Source organism: Colossoma macropomum, unplaced genomic scaffold, assembly GCF_904425465.1.
Source record: "Colossoma macropomum unplaced genomic scaffold, Colossoma_macropomum, whole genome shotgun sequence".
NCBI lineage: Eukaryota > Metazoa > Chordata > Actinopteri > Characiformes > Serrasalmidae > Colossoma > Colossoma macropomum.
In genome coordinates, this window is record NW_023494801.1 from 33,597,304 (window position 1) to 33,615,399 (window position 18,096).

The following is an 18,096-nucleotide window of genomic DNA, read 5'->3' on the forward strand; positions in this document are numbered from 1 at the left end:
ACACTGTTATACACTGTGATACACTTATACACTGTGATATACTGTGATACACTCTTACATACTGTGATACACTGTTACACACTGTGATACACTGTAATACACTGTTATACACTGTGATACACTGATACGCTGTGATACACTGTTATACACTGTGATACACTGTTACACACTGTGATACACTGTTATACACTGTTATACACTGTGATACACTGATACACTGTGATACACTGTTATACACTGTGATACACTGTTACACACTGTGATACACTGTTATACACTGTGATACACTGTTATACACTGTTAAACACTGTTATACACTGTGATACACTGATACACTGTGATACACTGTGATACACTCTTACACACTGTGATACACTGTGATACACTGTTACACACTGTGATACACTGTTATACACTGTGATACACTGTTACACACTGTTATACACTGTTAAACTATGTTATACACTGTGATACACTGATACACTGTGATACACTGTGATACACTCTTACACACTGTGATACACTGTGATACACTGTTACACACTGTGATACACTGTTATACACTGTGATACACTGTTATACACTGTTATACACTGAAACACTGTTACACACTGTGATACACTGTGATACACTGTGATACACTGTTATACACTGTGATACACTGTTATACACTGTTAAACACTGTGATACACTGTTATACACTGAAACACTGTGATACACTGTGATACACTGTTATACACTGAAACACTGTGATACACTGTGATACACTGTATTCCTAAAATCTGTTACGTAACAACTCCAGCTTCTTGTACTGCAGCCTAAAGGGACATTCAGACAGCACACTGTCCGACTCTCTCAGGCAGAATCTCCCCTTTACTGTTTTTAAAAATACACTCTGTGACTGAAAAGTGTTCCTGTAGAAACGGGGGCTGTGAATATGGATTGCCGGCTGCTGCAGAGTCCACTGCACACAAATCCACACCCAAATTTTACCCCCCATTCAGTTTCATCAGGGACCAGTGAAAAACTGAATGAGGGATTGTGGGATAGCGAGTGGAGAAAACATCACTATGGGTGCAGCAAAAAAAAGATGAGCTGGCTTTAGTTTTACGCTAATTGAACACCAAAGTTGAAACACCAATCAGACAAGAGCAATTTTCCACTGTCTGTGCACAACGAGGCGGCGCCAGTGAACGCGTCCCACTACACCGACAGACTGACGATCGCCTTAATCGTTCAGTGACCCATTTCCACACGGCAGGTGATGTGATAACACCACTGACAAGCTGTTTCTTTGTCAGGAGCTAACTTAGTTCTTCCTATGGTTCGGTCGTTTTTGGCAAGGTTTGGTAGTTTTGATATAGTTTCATAGTTCTGGTATGGTTTTGGTAGTTTTTGTGTGGTTTTGGTAGTTTTTGGTATACTGTGTTAGTTTTTGCGTGGTTTTGGTACTTTTTGGTATAGTGTGTTAGTTTTTGCGTGGTTTTGGTACTTTTTGGTATAGTGTGTTAGTTTTTGTGTGGTTTTGGTACTTTTTGGTATAGTGTGTTAGTTTTTGTGTGGTTTTGGTACTTTTTGGTATAGTTAGTTTTTGCGTGGTTTTGGTACTTTTTGGTATAGTGTGTTAGTTTTTGCGTGGTTTTGGTACTTTTTGGTATAGTGTGTTAGTTTTTGTGTGGTTTTGGTACTTTTTGGTATAGTGTGTTAGTTTTTGTGTGGTTTTGGTAGTTTTTGGTATAGTTTGTTAGTTTTTGTGTGGTTTTGGTACTTTTTGGTATAGTTTGTTAGTTTTTGTGTGGTTTTGGTACTTTTTGGTATAGTGTGTTAGTTTTTGCGTGTTTTTGGTACTTTTTGGTATAGTGTGTTAGTTTTCGCGTGGTTTTGGTACTTTTTGGTATAGTGTGTTAGTTTTTGCGTGGTTTTGGTAGTTTTTGGTATAGTGTGTTAGTTTTCGCGTGGTTTTGGTACTTTTTGGTATAGTGTGTTAGTTTTTGTGTGGTTTTGGTAGTTTTTGGTATAGTTAGTTTTTGCGTGGTTTTGGTACTTTTTGGTATAGTGTGTTAGTTTTTGCGTGGTTTTGGTACTTTTTGGTATAGTGTGTTAGTTTTTGTGTGGTTTTGGTACTTTTTGGTATAGTGTGTTAGTTTTTGCGTGGTTTTGGTAGTTTTTGGTATAGTGTGTTAGTTTTTGTGTGGTTTTGGTACGTTTTTGGTATAGTTTGTCACAAAGTAAAAATCTAATTACTCTTAGACTGATTTAGCACATGGACTGATGTTACACAAAAGAAAACTAAAACGAAATGCAATGCAGTTAATAATTGCGATGTATGGAAACCATCGTCAATCAGCTCATGCCTGGTGATTCAATTTAAAATCCAGCAACTTTTGCACTGAGCTGACCCACAGCTGACCAATCAACATCTACAACACATCTACTCACTTATCCAGTATGGAGGAGAAGCTAGTTTTGGCTAATGTTGAGCACTGGGAGCTGCACAACACCGCACACCAATATTCTCCCAATCAGAACGTGAGAACGTCTAGTTTTCTATTTAGCAATAGAAATCTCAGTTTTTAAAATGTTTATTTAGACCAAAGATCTTTACATACTTGTCGAACTAAAGTGTTAGCACCCCCCTCGGCGAAGCACATCCTGCTTTTTCGTACACACGAGACTTGCCAGGCATTTAAAAAGGACAGCCAGTAAAACTGTCAAAGACTCTTCACCACCACACTGAATAAAACCTGCTGGACTGTGTGGGGTATTTTGGGAAGTTGCCAGTCTTATGACGTCCATTCAGTGTGCAGTTCCTTAACGATCTTTTAAAAGGATCCAGCACTGTTTGGTGGAGAGATGCGTCCAGGACAGGACTCATCAGCGTTGTTTACTGCAGAGAACAACAGAGTCGATTTCTGAAAAAGCACCATTCATTTTCACCATAGAGAAAAATGGCTTGTATCTATGGATCCTAATTTGGGCATGACATCATCTACAGAATGACGCCACATCCTCAGTGGTCTCTAAAAGACCTGGAAAGTCTGGGTTTGTGACAAACACTTTCATCGGACAGCAGAGGGACACTCATTTGTTAGAGCTGCTGAGACAGTGTTGAGCTCTTTAATAACAGTTTTTGATTATGGCCAAAAGTTTGTGGACACCAGCTGATCCAGAGTCTCTTCTGTTGTGTTAATAGTGAGTTTGTCCTCTTTGCTGCAGTAACAGCCTCTGGAAAGGCTTTACACTAGATGTTGAACATTGCTGTGAGGATTTGATTGAGCATTAGTGAGGTCGTGTACTGATGTTGGATGGTCAGTTCTGGATCTTCAACTCATCCCAAAAGGATTAGATGGAGCTCCATCACTCCAGAGAACACAGTTCCACTGCTACCCTTGCAGTCTGTATCTATGTATCTATCTAGCTATCTAGAGGTTGCAATGATAATCTCATGCTCTTTTCTCCTACTGAGCTGTCTGAAGTTCATATATTCCATCTTACTAAGCTCATTCTATAGTAGTCTAAGATGTCCTGCACACGATATTAATGGCACTGATGTACACAAATAGCTTCAATTACATCGAAACGCGCTGGTGACTTTTACTTTGTCGTTTTTTTCATGATCTGTGCACGAATGTCCAAACGAGACCCAAACAGAGCACACAGCTAATCTCAGCACCGTCTGCAGCGTGTAAAGGGTTAAACCCGGCCACTGCCCACATCTGGGAGTCATTTAAAACATTCCACACAGCTTACCACACGCTTTCAGACGACCTAAAGCTCACAAAGCAGATTTTACCGTCCACAACTGCAGAGATGACTTTTTAAAAAGAGTGTATTTCACATAATTAAACTGCGTTGGAGCTCTGACGGCTGGACCGCTTTACAGCTGCAGAGCAGTTTAGCAGCTCTTACACATGGATGCTCACAAATAAATACTTAATACAGATGGCATATATTATTCATACATGTAGGTACTTACTAACATATGATAGATAAACAACATATTATTACTACTTGTAGTAACTCGAACACACACACACATATATATATATATATATATATATATGTATGTATATATATATATATATATATATATATATATATGTATTATAGTGTGTGCATAATATATAGTGTGTATAATATATATACACACCTGTACACATGTGTATATACTATTATATTGCATTATTATATTATGATATATACATTACACATCCATATATAATGTTGTATTTATATATGTAGATATATACATGTATGTAATATACATATGCAATTTTAAATGTATTACATATACATAAATATTGGGTGTATTATTGCTATGTATATATCTGTAGTACATATAGGTTATTACGTTCTACATACCTACCTGTTACCTACATATGATAGATATAGAACATATTACATATTATTACTACTTCTGGGAAACTTGAAGAAAAAAGATATGTATATATATATATATATATATATATATATATATATATATATATATATATATATATATATATATATATATATATAGGTAGATAGATTACATATAGCTACTTCTATAGATAAACACATATGGAATATGGATTATCGTATATAGATACACATAGACATGTGTATAATATTTGGGACATATTTTTATTATTATTGTTGTATAGATATATACATTTGTATAATGTATAAAGAACATATTATTCCCACATATAAGTACCTAAATGTGTGTGTGTGTGTGTTGTGTGTGATTAAGACCGTCCTCTTTGAAGCAGCGTGATGCTAAAGAGCGCTAGCTCTTTCCCAGCCTATGATAGGATCTCCACTTCAGCTCATTTCCCGCGGTCAAGTCTTGTGACCCGTCAAAACATCGATGGGTTTGGGCAGTTCGCAGCAAAACAAAGGCCAAAGCGGCCTAAGCCAAGACCCGGTGCAATTAAATAAGACGAAAAAAAGATCAAGCTCGCTGAACCAGGCAGCCTAAAGCCCCTGTGGAAATACCTCCGAGGACCTCCACATTCCACAGGAGTTTCTACATTCTGCAATAACAAGGAGGATTCAAACCAGGCCCCAGAAACATTTTAGCTAAATCCCAAACTGTAGTGTTACCGCTACCTCACCCATAGGGCTGCATCGACTTAGTTCCCCATGGAAAAATCACTTAAATAACACACTGAATTACAATTCTGTGTCTGCTTATCTGTCAACATCTGCGGGTATCATGAGTAGATATTTGCATAGGTGTCTGCCAACACGCTCAACATGTCCACTTGGAAGTAGTGTCCAAAACCAAAATGTGAAAGTGAAGAGGGAAGCAATGCAGAGGGATTAGTTTTCTATGACTGCCGTCACTGTATGTAGTGTATTTGCTATCTTTTCACAGCCCTTCAGTCATTGCTATCCGTCATTGCCTCAAACCTTCAGTTCTTTGTCAATGGGCCAAAGTTTTAGGTTGAAGCTCCAGCTGTATTCAAAAGAAAGTGAGATCCTGTCCTGATAAAATAGAGAGAGAATGTTGTTTTCCACCTTTTTCCACAGCCAAAAACAGAATTTCAAAAACATCAGTCCTGAGTGATCTGTGAATTTGGTACTTACAATGCTTTTTTACTACAAAAGCTGAAATTAACTTTGTCAAACATCTACTTCAAGGTATTGAGTCATCAAAGGTAAGATATAATAAAACATTCTAATAAGTTTTTGGTTTTCTGATGTTTTTCCTCAACTTTGGACATCTCAGGTGTCTGATTTGAACTTGGTTATGTCATCTTCGTGGGGTGAAAGTTTGTGCCTGTGATGAGCAGAGCATGCTTTATAGTGACCATTGCTAGTCTTGTTTTGTATCATAATGGGGGTGGATGGATTGGAGTAGGTTGGGTGATGTTAGCATGCTTGGAAATTTATCCCACCCAATTTTTCACGGTCTTACCCAGAAGTGTTTTTCTGTCTATGCCAATGAGGGAAGGCCTCAGGTTTTTCCTCTCTCTTCAAGAAGTAATGCTCACTGCGCTGTTTTGGTAATATTATGGAAGATTTGAAGACTCGTATAACGGTAGCGTCGCTCTTCTGCCGTCCTCGAATTGCTTCATTTGATTTTGTGCACGTTCAAAGCCAGATCGAGTGTTGTTTAGGTCTTGTCAAGGCCCCCAATGCTTCTAAAGAGCCAATCAACTTTTGCTTGACCCACAGCTCCGCTGAGATTTTGGAGGTGGGGACATCATGACATCTTTTTTCGCAGCAGGGGGTTCTCACCCCCCCTCTTTCACCCCTCATTGCTCACTAGCAGTTCAACACAGAATCACAATATTTCACCCACAGAGAGACAACAGAGTCCTAGTTCATCTGATAACAGAGATATGCATTATTATACATATTGTTTGCTATATTGTAGCGGCCAACACCTCTGCCTTCCACTCTGTAGACTGGGGTTTGATCTCCTGCCCGGACAAGCACCTTACCCTGAACCAATAAGAGTCCTTGGGCAAGACTCCTAACACTACCTTTACCTATGTATGTTTAAGAAAAAAACAAATTGTAAGTCCCTCTGGATGAGATTATCTGCCAAATGTGGTACATGTAAATATGATTTTATTATATTGATTGAAAATGTTTGTCAGTTTCTGGTATGGCCACTAGGGGGTTGCAGAAAGAAGTTCCAAGTTAACAACCTAACATGGGACGCAAATTAACACAAACTTTTTATGTTGTTGTACAAGGTCACGTAGCGTGAGCTACATTACCACATTCTCTAGCCACAGTGATTCGTCAGCGTTTTAAAAAGATCTTAGCCAAAGAGTGTTTTCAGGGCATGTAAGTCATTTTTTTTCAACGCAAGTGTTTTTCAGTTACTGAGCTGTTTGTGTAAATTATAGAACCCAACCTTATATTACTTTGATCACTGTCTTGCTGCTACAACGCAGAACCGGTTTGAAGCAGCTGACAAGCTCACAGCAAGTCTACTTTATTAGGACTTTCAGATGTCAGTATTTCGGTTTACATAAGTATATTAATGAAAATGACATTATTAGTTGGTAAAGCTGTAGTTATTCAGAAATAATGTTCCATATTTTACTGATGGGTGATGTTTTATTTGCTGTCCTTTACTGGATAAGCAGAAATCTGTCATTGTTTGACACACAGACTCATTCGGTGTTTATAATTTGATGTGTGTGTTTATCAGCTGATCTGTCTGTCTGTCTTATAGATGATTATACGATATATAATGCAGTTTGGTTGGAAAATATATTTGTTTCGTACAACAGAATTATACTGAATTAACTTTGTTTGCACTGATTGATCAGACTTTTCTAGCAGGTACTAAACTGACCCTCTGTCTGTTAAAGTGAGCCCACCCATGGGCTAAACGGGAACGCTGCACTTCCCCTCAATTTGGTGGAATTGTACATGAATAGTAGGTGCTAGAAAGAAATTTCAAAATTTCACTTTTGGTTGGGTTGTAGCAGAGATGTATATTTTGCTTGTATAAAATATGATTATTTCAGCTTAAATCGTTTAAAGGTTATTCAACAAAAACCAAAATGTGTTAGGATCTGTCCCAATCTTCTCTACTACTGCAAGGTAACAAGGTGCAACTTAAAAGAGTTTATCAAAAGTTAGATGGGGACTTGTATCTTTTCAGAATGTTTTAATATAAATCAGCATCTGTGCTTTTCCAGTTTGCAGTAACTTCATATATTTAATAGAAAGTTGATATTTGTCTTTTATAAAATCTCCAGAACTAAAGAAACACCTGCCAAAAGTCCTACCTTGGGATCAAAGCCGAAGGCCACACTCAAACCTTTAAAGTGTTTTAACCACATTTGGGCCAAAAGAGTTTCAATGTGTGCGTTTAACGATACTTTAAAGCAGAAAACTGTCAAATGCTTATTTAGGAAAAACCCACTCGTCATACTGAGGAGGACACTTTAAAGAATATGAAGCCGATGAGATAAATATACCCACACGATTAGCACGCGGCTTCGTTGTGCGAACATAAACCAATGAAAAATGAAACTAATGTTATGAATATGTATTTGATTTAACCAGGATTCATGGAACTGTGAGCATGTTTGGAGCTCTATGAGATCTAGCATGCGCTCTCTGGCTTCTGTCACTGTTAAGAGAGCAGCTCTCAGGATGATATGATCGCTTCTGGATGAAAGGTCCTGGCAGCTTCGCAGCGTTTGGCTCCATTACAAAACCACAAGACAGCATACCAAGAAAACTGTCCCGGGAAACACAGCATCACATAGTGATCATCAGCAACAAGCACAGGCAAGCAGACTCTCCTCAAATAGCCCTGAAATAGCCCTGAAATAGCCCTGCTGCTGTTGATCCACAACAGGCCTACAAATAGCTGTGTGTTAATGAGAGAGGAGATGAACCGGCATTGCTGACGAGGCCCTCGCGAGGGCCAACATTGCACAATTCAAAGAAAAAACATGGCCAGACTAGCAGACCAGAGGGTGTTTGCAGTGTTTGCACCTGCTACATTCAACAGAGTACACTGGCACATCACATCTTCGGGCCAAAGTGACAAGTGAGCTGTGTCCGGTCTGAACTGAATCAGCGTGCTTATTATAGATGACGAAAGTTCAGTCAGATTTGCTTTTGTCAGCAAAATTTCACAATGAAATCACATTCATTTCATTGCAATTTGCAGCAATGAGTGATTTTGCGTAGCAAGTTCAACCTGAGTTTGCACCTTCAGCTGCGTTGGGCGCTTCATATAGCAGCACTGAGGATCCAAAACAGAGGAAATGCTAAGTTTAGCATCATCAAAGCACAACCCTTTAAACATGTCTTCCTCGGTGGCCGTAAATAAGCACATGAAAGAAAGCCTGTATTATACGCAGTCAGTCAGAATTTGATGGTAGAATTATTTTAACCTTTGGGATTTCACTGTTTGTGGCAGGCGAGATAGGCAGCTTGGTAACTGCTAGGTTAGCTGCTTGGCTATGTTGTACACACAAGTCACTCCAATGCTGCTAATCATGGCGGTTATCTGTACGTTTTACAGCAGCTCAGTGTGCAGCACTATGCTGTCACAAGTGTTTAATTATCTAGGACAGTTATATTTAGAGTTTACTGATCCTGGTCGGCAAACTAGCTTGCTAACTGCACCAAAATGGAGGATTCCGAAGCCGCATGCAGCTCTGTAGACTGCAGGTCTACAGTCATCACAATCCAGATGATGGAACCAGTTTCCATAGTTACAATACATCTGTTTACACAATTATGCTACATCGATTTCCATGGTTACGCCACACAGTTTTCCATAGTTACACTACACTCATTTCCTTGGTTACACTATGCACGTCTCCATGGTTTTGCCACACCCATTTCTGCGTTCACATTACAGCCATTTCCATTGTTACACCACACCCATTTTCATGATTATACTCTATCCGTTTCCATGGTTAAGCTACATTCATTTCCTTGGTTACGCTACACTGATTTCCATAGTTACTCCGTAACATTTTCCATGGTTATACTACGTCTTTTTTGTGGTCACACTACAGCCGTTTCCATAGTTATACTACACACACTTCTATGGTTATACTACAGGTATTTCCATGGCTACACTCCTTTCCCTTCCATGGTTACATTGCAGCTGTTTCCGTGGTTATACTTCAAACATTTCCATGGTTACATCACACTAATTTCCACGGTTATACTACATCCTTTGGTGTAGTTACACCACACTAATTTTCATGGTCATACTACACACATTTCTATGGTTACACTACACACATCTCCATGGTTACACCACAATAATTTCCATGGTTATACTACACACGTTTCCATGGCTACAACATTCTAATTTCCATGGTTACACCACACTAATTTCCATGGTTATACTATACATATTTCCTTGGTTACAACATTCTAATTTCCATGGTTACACCACAATAATTTCCATGGTTATACTACACACGTTTCCATGGCTACAACATTCTAATTTCCATGGTTACATCACACTAATTTCCATGGTTAAACTACACACGTTTCCATGGTTGCACCATTCTAATTTCCATGATTACACTACACACACTTCTATGGCTACAATACCCCCATTTCCATGGTTACATTCCTTCCCATTCCATGCAGCCACTTCCATGGTTACACCACACTGATTTCCGTGGTAATGCTACACACATTTCCATGGTTATGCTATAGACATTTCCATGGTTGCACTGCACTCCTTTTCCATGTCACAATTACATGGATAACCACAAACAAGCAGCACTAACAACAACAAGCACAACAAAATGTCCTTCTTAACCCGGGAGTGTGGCGCCTCCCGAGAGCCACTTTGCATGGCCACAAGCTCCCCATAGCAGTGCAGCCCGTGGCAAACACCACAAACACTGTCCTAGCACAGTTTTCAGTGGGTTCTCTGCTCCAGCACACCGGCCTGCTTTAATCAGCTCAGTAATCCGTGTTTGCTGAGTCGGACTGGATCAGTCAGAGTCGACACTAAGCTGTGCAGTGCAGAGGGCCAAAGAACTGGGAGACACTTCCTCACACACCCTGTACACACAGCTGAGCTCCACAGGACAGATGTGATATTCAGATTTTATGTAAATCCGTAGCAGCAGGAGGCCACACTGCGGCACTGCGTTCAGAGCAGCGCTGTCACTCCACGCAGTTTGATCCCTTGTGGTGTTTATCACTCTTATTACTGCAGTAACTCTGCACATTTCACTGCTTCCTGACTCAGCTCAGCCGCTCATTAACAAACCCTGCATACACTCAAAAGGTTAAAGGAAAGGTCAGGCAAAAAAAAAAGTATATATATATATATATATATATATATATATCGCTGCCACAAACCCTTGTATTTTTGACATTACTTGAAATTGCCTGTTGCCCTTTACATTGTAAATTTCATGGTGAATGGACAAACAGAAGTGGCTCAAAGTGACATGGAAAGATGTCTGGTTCCATTGACTTACATTACATAACTACATAACGTGTGTGTGTGTGTGTGTGTGTGTGTGTGTGTGTGTGTGTGTGTGTGTGTGTGTGTGTTATATTTACATAATATTCCCCTTACGCCAAAAGCAGTCTGGATGATAATAATAATAATAATAATAATAATAATAATAACAATAACAACAGAAATGGCTAATGTTAGGAATAATTTTGTTGTTATTATCACACAAAATGTGTGGAAAAATAACAAAAGCATTGATAAGAAAAACTAAAAAATAGAAAAAAGGATATTATGACTTTCTTAAAACTTAAAACTTTCTTAATTTATCATTTATTTACAGATCCTTGAAGCATTCTGCTTCTATTATTAGTATTAGTAGATTGTTGTTGTTGTTGTTGTTGTTCTTATTGCTGTTGTTGTTGTTGTTGTTTTTTCTACACAGAATGTGTGGAAAACAGCAAAAGCATAAATAAAAACTAAAAATAGAAAAACAATATATTAGTATATTATTAGAAAATATTAGTTTCTTAGCAATTACGTTTTCTTGGTTACTTTATTGGCACTTTATTTTAATTCATTATTAATTTACATATTATTATTATTATTATTATTATATTATTATTATTATTGTTATTTATATTAACGTCATCATTGTTCTTTTATCTGTTGCTTTTACATTCTTTACTCACCCCTCCCCCTCTCTAAATCGCTCTCAGCTGCATGTTATTGTATAATATTGCAGCAGAAATACTTATTAAAAATATTTGTTATCATCTCTCCTCACTGAGGTTGCCCCTTCTAGACCGGAGTGGGGGGCGGGGCCAAAGGTGGCATCTGTGGGCGTGGCCTGTGTGTTATGTGGGTGTGCTTTTTTTTTTGTGACACCACCCCCCCTTTCCCGGGCAGTGAGCACGTGACCGCGATGGCTGCTGCTGCTGCTGCTGTTTCTGCTGCTCTCGTGCAGCGCGCGCGTATCGCCTGGCTGAAGCAGAAAGAAGGAGGCGAGGAGGCTTCAAACTGCGCGCGGAGGGGAGAAACAGGCTCGCGCTCGTGCTGCTGAGAAGACAGAGAGAGAAAAACGTTTGGAAGCGAGAAAAACGAAAACAAAACAACACAAAACAAAACGGATCCGTGGAGCCGCCGAGCAGCTCGCGCCGGTAGGAGGAGTCAACAGGTAGGCTCGAGCGATGACAGCAATGCGGTGACAGGTAACGCTAGTCCAGGAGATAGAAAGAGAGAGAGAGAGATTTGAGGAAAAAACGAGTGCAAAGCAAGTTAGCATGGGTCAGGATCCTTTTAACAGCAACAGCAGCTCTGGCTCTGTCCCAAATGGCTCCCTGCTCACTACTTAGTGCCCTACATAGGGAACCATACAGCATGGCAACATATGGGCATATATTAGCGTGTATGGATTTCCCTTATATCCGGCTTAGATTAGCCACACATGGCCAAATATGTGACATGTAGAGCAACTTATTTGAACTTGACCATCATCTTATTCAAACATATATAAGTAATATCTATATTTAACAATAAATGACAGAAAACATCCATATATGGATGGCATATGTCACTCATATATACTAGCTTCATGGTAATATAAAGGTTCCATTGTGCTTCTGGTTCAGTCCATTTTAATTTAATTATCAGACATATGTGTGTGTGTTCCATACTGTATACAGTATATACAGTATATGTATAATTCATATATTATGCATTTGTTATCACCCACCTATCAGTGTGTATATATAGTATATGCATGATCCGTGTGTTGTGCCTATATGTCCTATATGTTTATATGTATTTGATACTTACATATATCTGATTTTTACATGTAACGATTATGATACATATGCATATATGGCCATATATCAGATTTCCATATGGGTATGCAATGGAAGTGCACTGGTTTGCACTGGATATGCATTAAGGAGAAGAATTTGGGGGTCCTACTTTAAGAAAGTTGAGTCCTGAAATTGTGAAATGTGCTGTGCAGCATGTTACTCTGGTTTTTTCATCCTTATAGCTCTATTCCATAAAAATATACCCGTGTTTTATATAAATTAAACCTTCATTTATCTATTTATCTCTTTCCATAGTGCTCTGGCATGCTTGCTCAGCCCCTGTGTGCCCTCAGCAGTGCTAATCCTCTAATTTCCCACACGTGCACCATACTTGGTTGAATGAAAGTGATTCAGATTCAGTTATTTCGCTTGGGCTCTGGTGAGACGGAAGGGTTTTCTGTGTGTATTTTCAGCCTGACTGGTCGGTGTGGATATTCTGGCTAGTCCACACGCACAGATGCACATGGCAGCAGCCTTCAAGTGCTCAGCGGCTGTGGTAAATATTGACACTCGTTTAACTCTCTAGAAGCAGAGACGGAGCTCGAGTTGGTGCGAAATGTGACGCAGACTTTCTAAGAAGAAAGTTTCCACTTCCACTGATTGCTATCTGTTGTGTTTCGCATGCTGGCAAGGTGTGCCAGAGGGTGCTCATGTGCCCGCTTAATGGTTTTGAGACCAACTAATGCGTTGAATTTACATGATCAGATGTGCAGTTGGATAAAAAAAAGCATTACATCAACACTGCTGGGTCTTTCTGTTTACTTTCGCCCGTGATTGTGTTGATGTAATGTATAATGATACGCATATTCAAATCAGGTAAATCAGCTGGGTTTTATTTGGCTAATTTGGTGGGTGTAACCGCAGCACTTGCATGTGGTATTAGATGCAGACTCCAGCACATTACTGTCTTTCCAGTTGAAGATCTGTGAGTGTATTTAAAGCGATAGTTTGGGCGACATGCAGTCGATCAGCCAAGACGTTTGGTGTCTGAAGCTCTTAGGGCTGTAACAATACAGCAGTGTGTTGTATTGAGTTGTATCACAGTGTGTTGTATGGTTGTATCATGAATAGAATGCTAGTCTTCTTAGTCTTATGACTTGTGTGTTAGCTTGGGGCTAACATGTTAGATACTTGCAGAACACTATAAAGCACGGCTCTTGTTTCCAATATTGTGTCAGGTCTGCACAAGTCATATTTTTGTCGTTATCACGATATTAGTGCAGGATAAACACCATTCAGCTGAACGTCCAGTTACCAAGCACCCACATGTCCAGCTCAGCTACTCTACCCTGAAGTACTAGCCTGTAAAAAGGCCAAAAAATCTTTATTGTAAACTTTGTTAAGCAGTAATGGCCAGTGTGACAACAAACTTGCATCATCATAAGGAGCTTTTTAGAGTATTAAGAATGTGTTTATTCATTTTTGTAGGCCTTTTTGTAGGTTTGTAGAGCGAAGCACCTCATGGAACTCAGTCACATTTCACAGGTGACAAATTGTCCACAAGGGGGCGCCATTAGCAGCCACATTCATCACTTCCAATATTGTCATATTGTACTTTTATAATGCTGAATGCTCACTGAAAATTTAATGTGAGGCACATTTTCAGCCACTTTTTATGTTTGCTATATTCAAACTTGTATCAAATCAAGGTACCACTGTATTATATTGAATTCAACAAAGACTTTAGTGAATCGGCCCCCCCCCTTTTTGCACTGGAGCTACAAGGGAAATGTCGCTAAACATATACCCCACCAGTTAGCGTGGTGCTGACTGCATCACACGCTTGCCTCAAACTGTGTGCCATTGTTCAGTATCTCTAACAGACTCGATTTTGTGGTTTCTGCCACTGTTATGACACTGTTATCTAAACGTAGGCTAAAATTACATTCTGTAAACAACTAAAACCAGTCATAGTGGCATCTTAAAGCCTGACCTTTGCTCATGCTTTAGTCCATTTTGTAGAAAAGAGTGTATCACACACTGAGAGAAACCACATAAGCAAGTCTATTGGCAGAACTATCTCTTCAAAGGGGAAGTTCTTGGGAGGCCTATTGTCGGCAGTAGAAAGAGGAATGAGTGCATCATTGGAAGTTTGTTCCTCAAAAATGTTGCCGATTGCCCGTTTGCTGCGGTTCTCTTTGACATGTCAGTTTTGTTGTCCACCTCGGAGACACGCTGCGCCGCCCTGTTCGCTCCTGCTTTCTCACATTCTCGTTTATTAAATCAAATCCTCCCCACATTCCTATCCATTTATGTTCCTACCGTTACGTTGTGCACAAGGGTGTTAGTCACTCACTCGAGACTGAAAAAGTGCACTGAAATGTGTGCATCATGTCCGCGTGAACAAAATGTGTCATTAATAGTTTATTTTTTAGTTCTACTTTTGGCCTTAATTGTGTTAATGTAGTATATTTTATCTTTAATGTAATGTTTTATGTCAATGCAAGTAAATTCAATGCAGCATTCGGCCTGAGCTGGGTTTTCTTGGTTAACTTGGTGGGCTTTGACCTCAGCCGTTGCCCACTGATGCAAACATTAGCGCCTTATTGCTTTTAAAGTGATAGTGTGGCAAATTTACAGTAAACAGAATCAAGTGAGTCAGCGAACGATGGAAGGTTTAAAAAAATCGAAATGTGGGTCATGAGGAACTGCTCAAAGAGGAGCGAGGAGGGACGGCATTCTGGGAGTGCATTTAAAACAATAGTTTAAAACAAATGTACAGCCCACAAATACAGATATGAGGCAAAACCATTTGAAGCTGTCCAGCATCTGGTTCTATTCTGGTCTGGTAGTCAACCAATACTCACGTAGGAAAGCCAGAATCGACCCAAAACTGTCTGCTATCTGTGTTGCTTCTGTAGTTTTAGCATCAGAGCTACGAAGCAAGTAATGGAGGTTTATACCCCACCAAGCTGCTTGGCTACATCATCGTACTTTCTGCAGTAATTGTGTAGTGAATGTCATTAGAACCACTGGTGCTTTTAGCAAGTTCACAGACAAAATCCAGGCTTCGGAGTGGCTGCTGCTGTTTTTAGCCACACGCTAACATGCTGTAGTCCATGTTTGGGTGTTTCTGCAACTGCAGACGCTTTTAGATCTTGGCAGTGAATTTTTGGACACATTTTAGCAGTTTAGAAGTGTCACAACACACTTTCACATGTAAATTGGTTGCTAAATCTAAGTTAATGTGACTCATGAGGCATATTTTGGGTACCAGTTTGAACCTGTGATTTCAGGAAGGCTCTGAATCATAATGTTACATCTTTTCAGTTGATAGATATGAGCCAGCAAGCAGAAGGTTGTGGGTTCAAATCTCAGGACTACCTGGATATTCCTGGCAGTGCCTTTGGGCAAAGCTCTTAACTCCTACAGCTAAACACATTTTTAGTGTTGTGGAAGCACCTTTTTATAGATAAATGTCTCATACATTGTCAGAAACCACATAATCTAGGCTATTACAGATGACTCAACAGCTCTACGTGGTTTGAGGCCAGTGCAGGCAGTCAGCACCATGCTAATCTATGCTGGCATTACTTGTTAGCCTCGTCGCTTCAGTCCAAAACTAAAGAAATGACCTTCAGGCCCCAAACATGTCCTGGCTGATTGACTACATTAGTGATAAGTGGTGAGGGAGGCTGGGGAAATTAGATTTTTTGGCCAAACTATGCTAAGAAATGGGGTACAAACCTTCCATTTCTTGTTAGCTTGTCCGAACTCAGTCATACAGTGACTCGGTAGCGACCGTTGCGGGCAGGTCCTGTGATGAACATGCACATGACACAAAGTGAACATTTCCAGGACATGATGAGTTAATCTGGGTGATTGTAATCTGTGTGAAATCTGCATCACTCACACGCACCCACAGCTTCGCCATCTGATAAGGCGCTTGTGGAACGAGTGTGCGTGTCTCTCTGAAAGGGTGTGAGATAAATGGTTGTAAAAGAACGTATTTCAATCGTTTGGGTGATTTAATGTTGATGATGTCAATGTTAACGCAGCCAGTCTGAATGAAGGAGCTCAACATTTGTCTCTCGTGGCCTTTTTTTGGAATTATTATTCATAATTCGTACCCATTATCATCCTCGTTGTTCATACTTGGGCTGCAACTAACAAATACCTTTATAATATTTCTAATTTATATAGTTTATTGGGGTGTAGCAGTGCTCTCGATTCAATTCGATTGTATTCTAATCTAGTCTAGACTGGGCCTGTCACAAGTATTACATTGCATTATTATTTGAGCTGATGCAGTGATGTAAGCAATCATTTTCAACGGTCATTGTCTTTCACAATGCTATAGCAAAGGATATGTGAATTGGGTGTGTTGGCTAAAGGCAAATAAATGTAAATAAAAGAAAGCAGTAAATGCAGATATCATAGGACTTCCAGCTTCTAACTTGGTGCTCTAACATGTTTAGGCCAGGGCAGTATGGGAATTGTTTGTTTATTTCTTAGCGATGTAGCTAATTCTAACATTTTAGCATACATGCTAACAGAATGGGCGCAGCTTCGCTGAACTCTACACATAATTCTTGAGTCAGAGTGACTGTGTGGATCATATGAACATTATAGAGGCTTTTTAAATGAAACAGTAGAAGCCATATCGCCCCCTACGCTTCCTGTAGTGTATTACAGTCTGTCAGAGTGACTGTGTGGATCATATGAACATTATAGAGGCTTTTTAAATGAAACAGTAGAAGCCATATCGCCCCCTACGCTTCCTGTAGTGTATTACAGTCTGTCAGAGTGACTGTGTGGATCATATGAACATTATAGAGGCTTTTTAAATGAAACAGTAGAAGCCATATCGCCCCCTACGCTTCCTGTAGTGTATTACAGTCTGTCAGAGTGACTGTGTGGATCATATGAACATTATAGAGGCTTTTTAAATGAAACAGTAGAAGCCATATCGCCCCCTACGCTTCCTGTAGTGTATTACAGTCTGTCAGAGTGACTGTGTGGATCATATGAACATTATAGAGGCTTTTTAAATGAAACAGTAGAAGCCATATCGCCCCCTACACTTCCTGTAGTGTATTACAGTCTGTCAGAGTGACTGTGTGGATCATATGAACATTATAACGTGTAATTTTGGAAAGTTTTATGTACTGTGTGAAAACTCCATAGACTGTTTGATCGTTGACAGGAAGCTTACTGTGTGAAGGGCATCACACAAACTGAAGGAGATGTTTGCTAGCAAAGGCTAACCCTGAATTATTAATTTTCATCAAAAATACTAAAAAATCAATAATTTATTTATTAGTGTTTGGGGTGAATATGTTGTTATGACGCTGTTAGTGCAACTAACTTCAGCTTCTCAAAGAATCTGCAGACACTCCT

At 39.5% G+C, this 18,096-nt stretch overlaps 1 protein-coding gene across 2 annotated transcripts in view; it reads left to right on the forward strand.

Annotated features, from left to right (window-relative positions):
- The first annotated feature begins 12,028 nt into the window (after positions 1-12,028).
- Positions 12,029-18,096, forward strand: part of rarab (retinoic acid receptor, alpha b) — a 196,974-nt gene continuing 190,906 nt past the window's right edge. The window contains exon 1 of one of the 2 annotated variants that reach the window (XM_036589170.1): positions 12,029-12,086. The gene's annotated coding sequence lies outside the window, so the exon portion shown is untranslated. Of the gene's footprint in view, positions 12,121-18,096 lie in introns of both variants that reach the window. The other variant, XM_036589172.1, reaches the window with a different exon arrangement.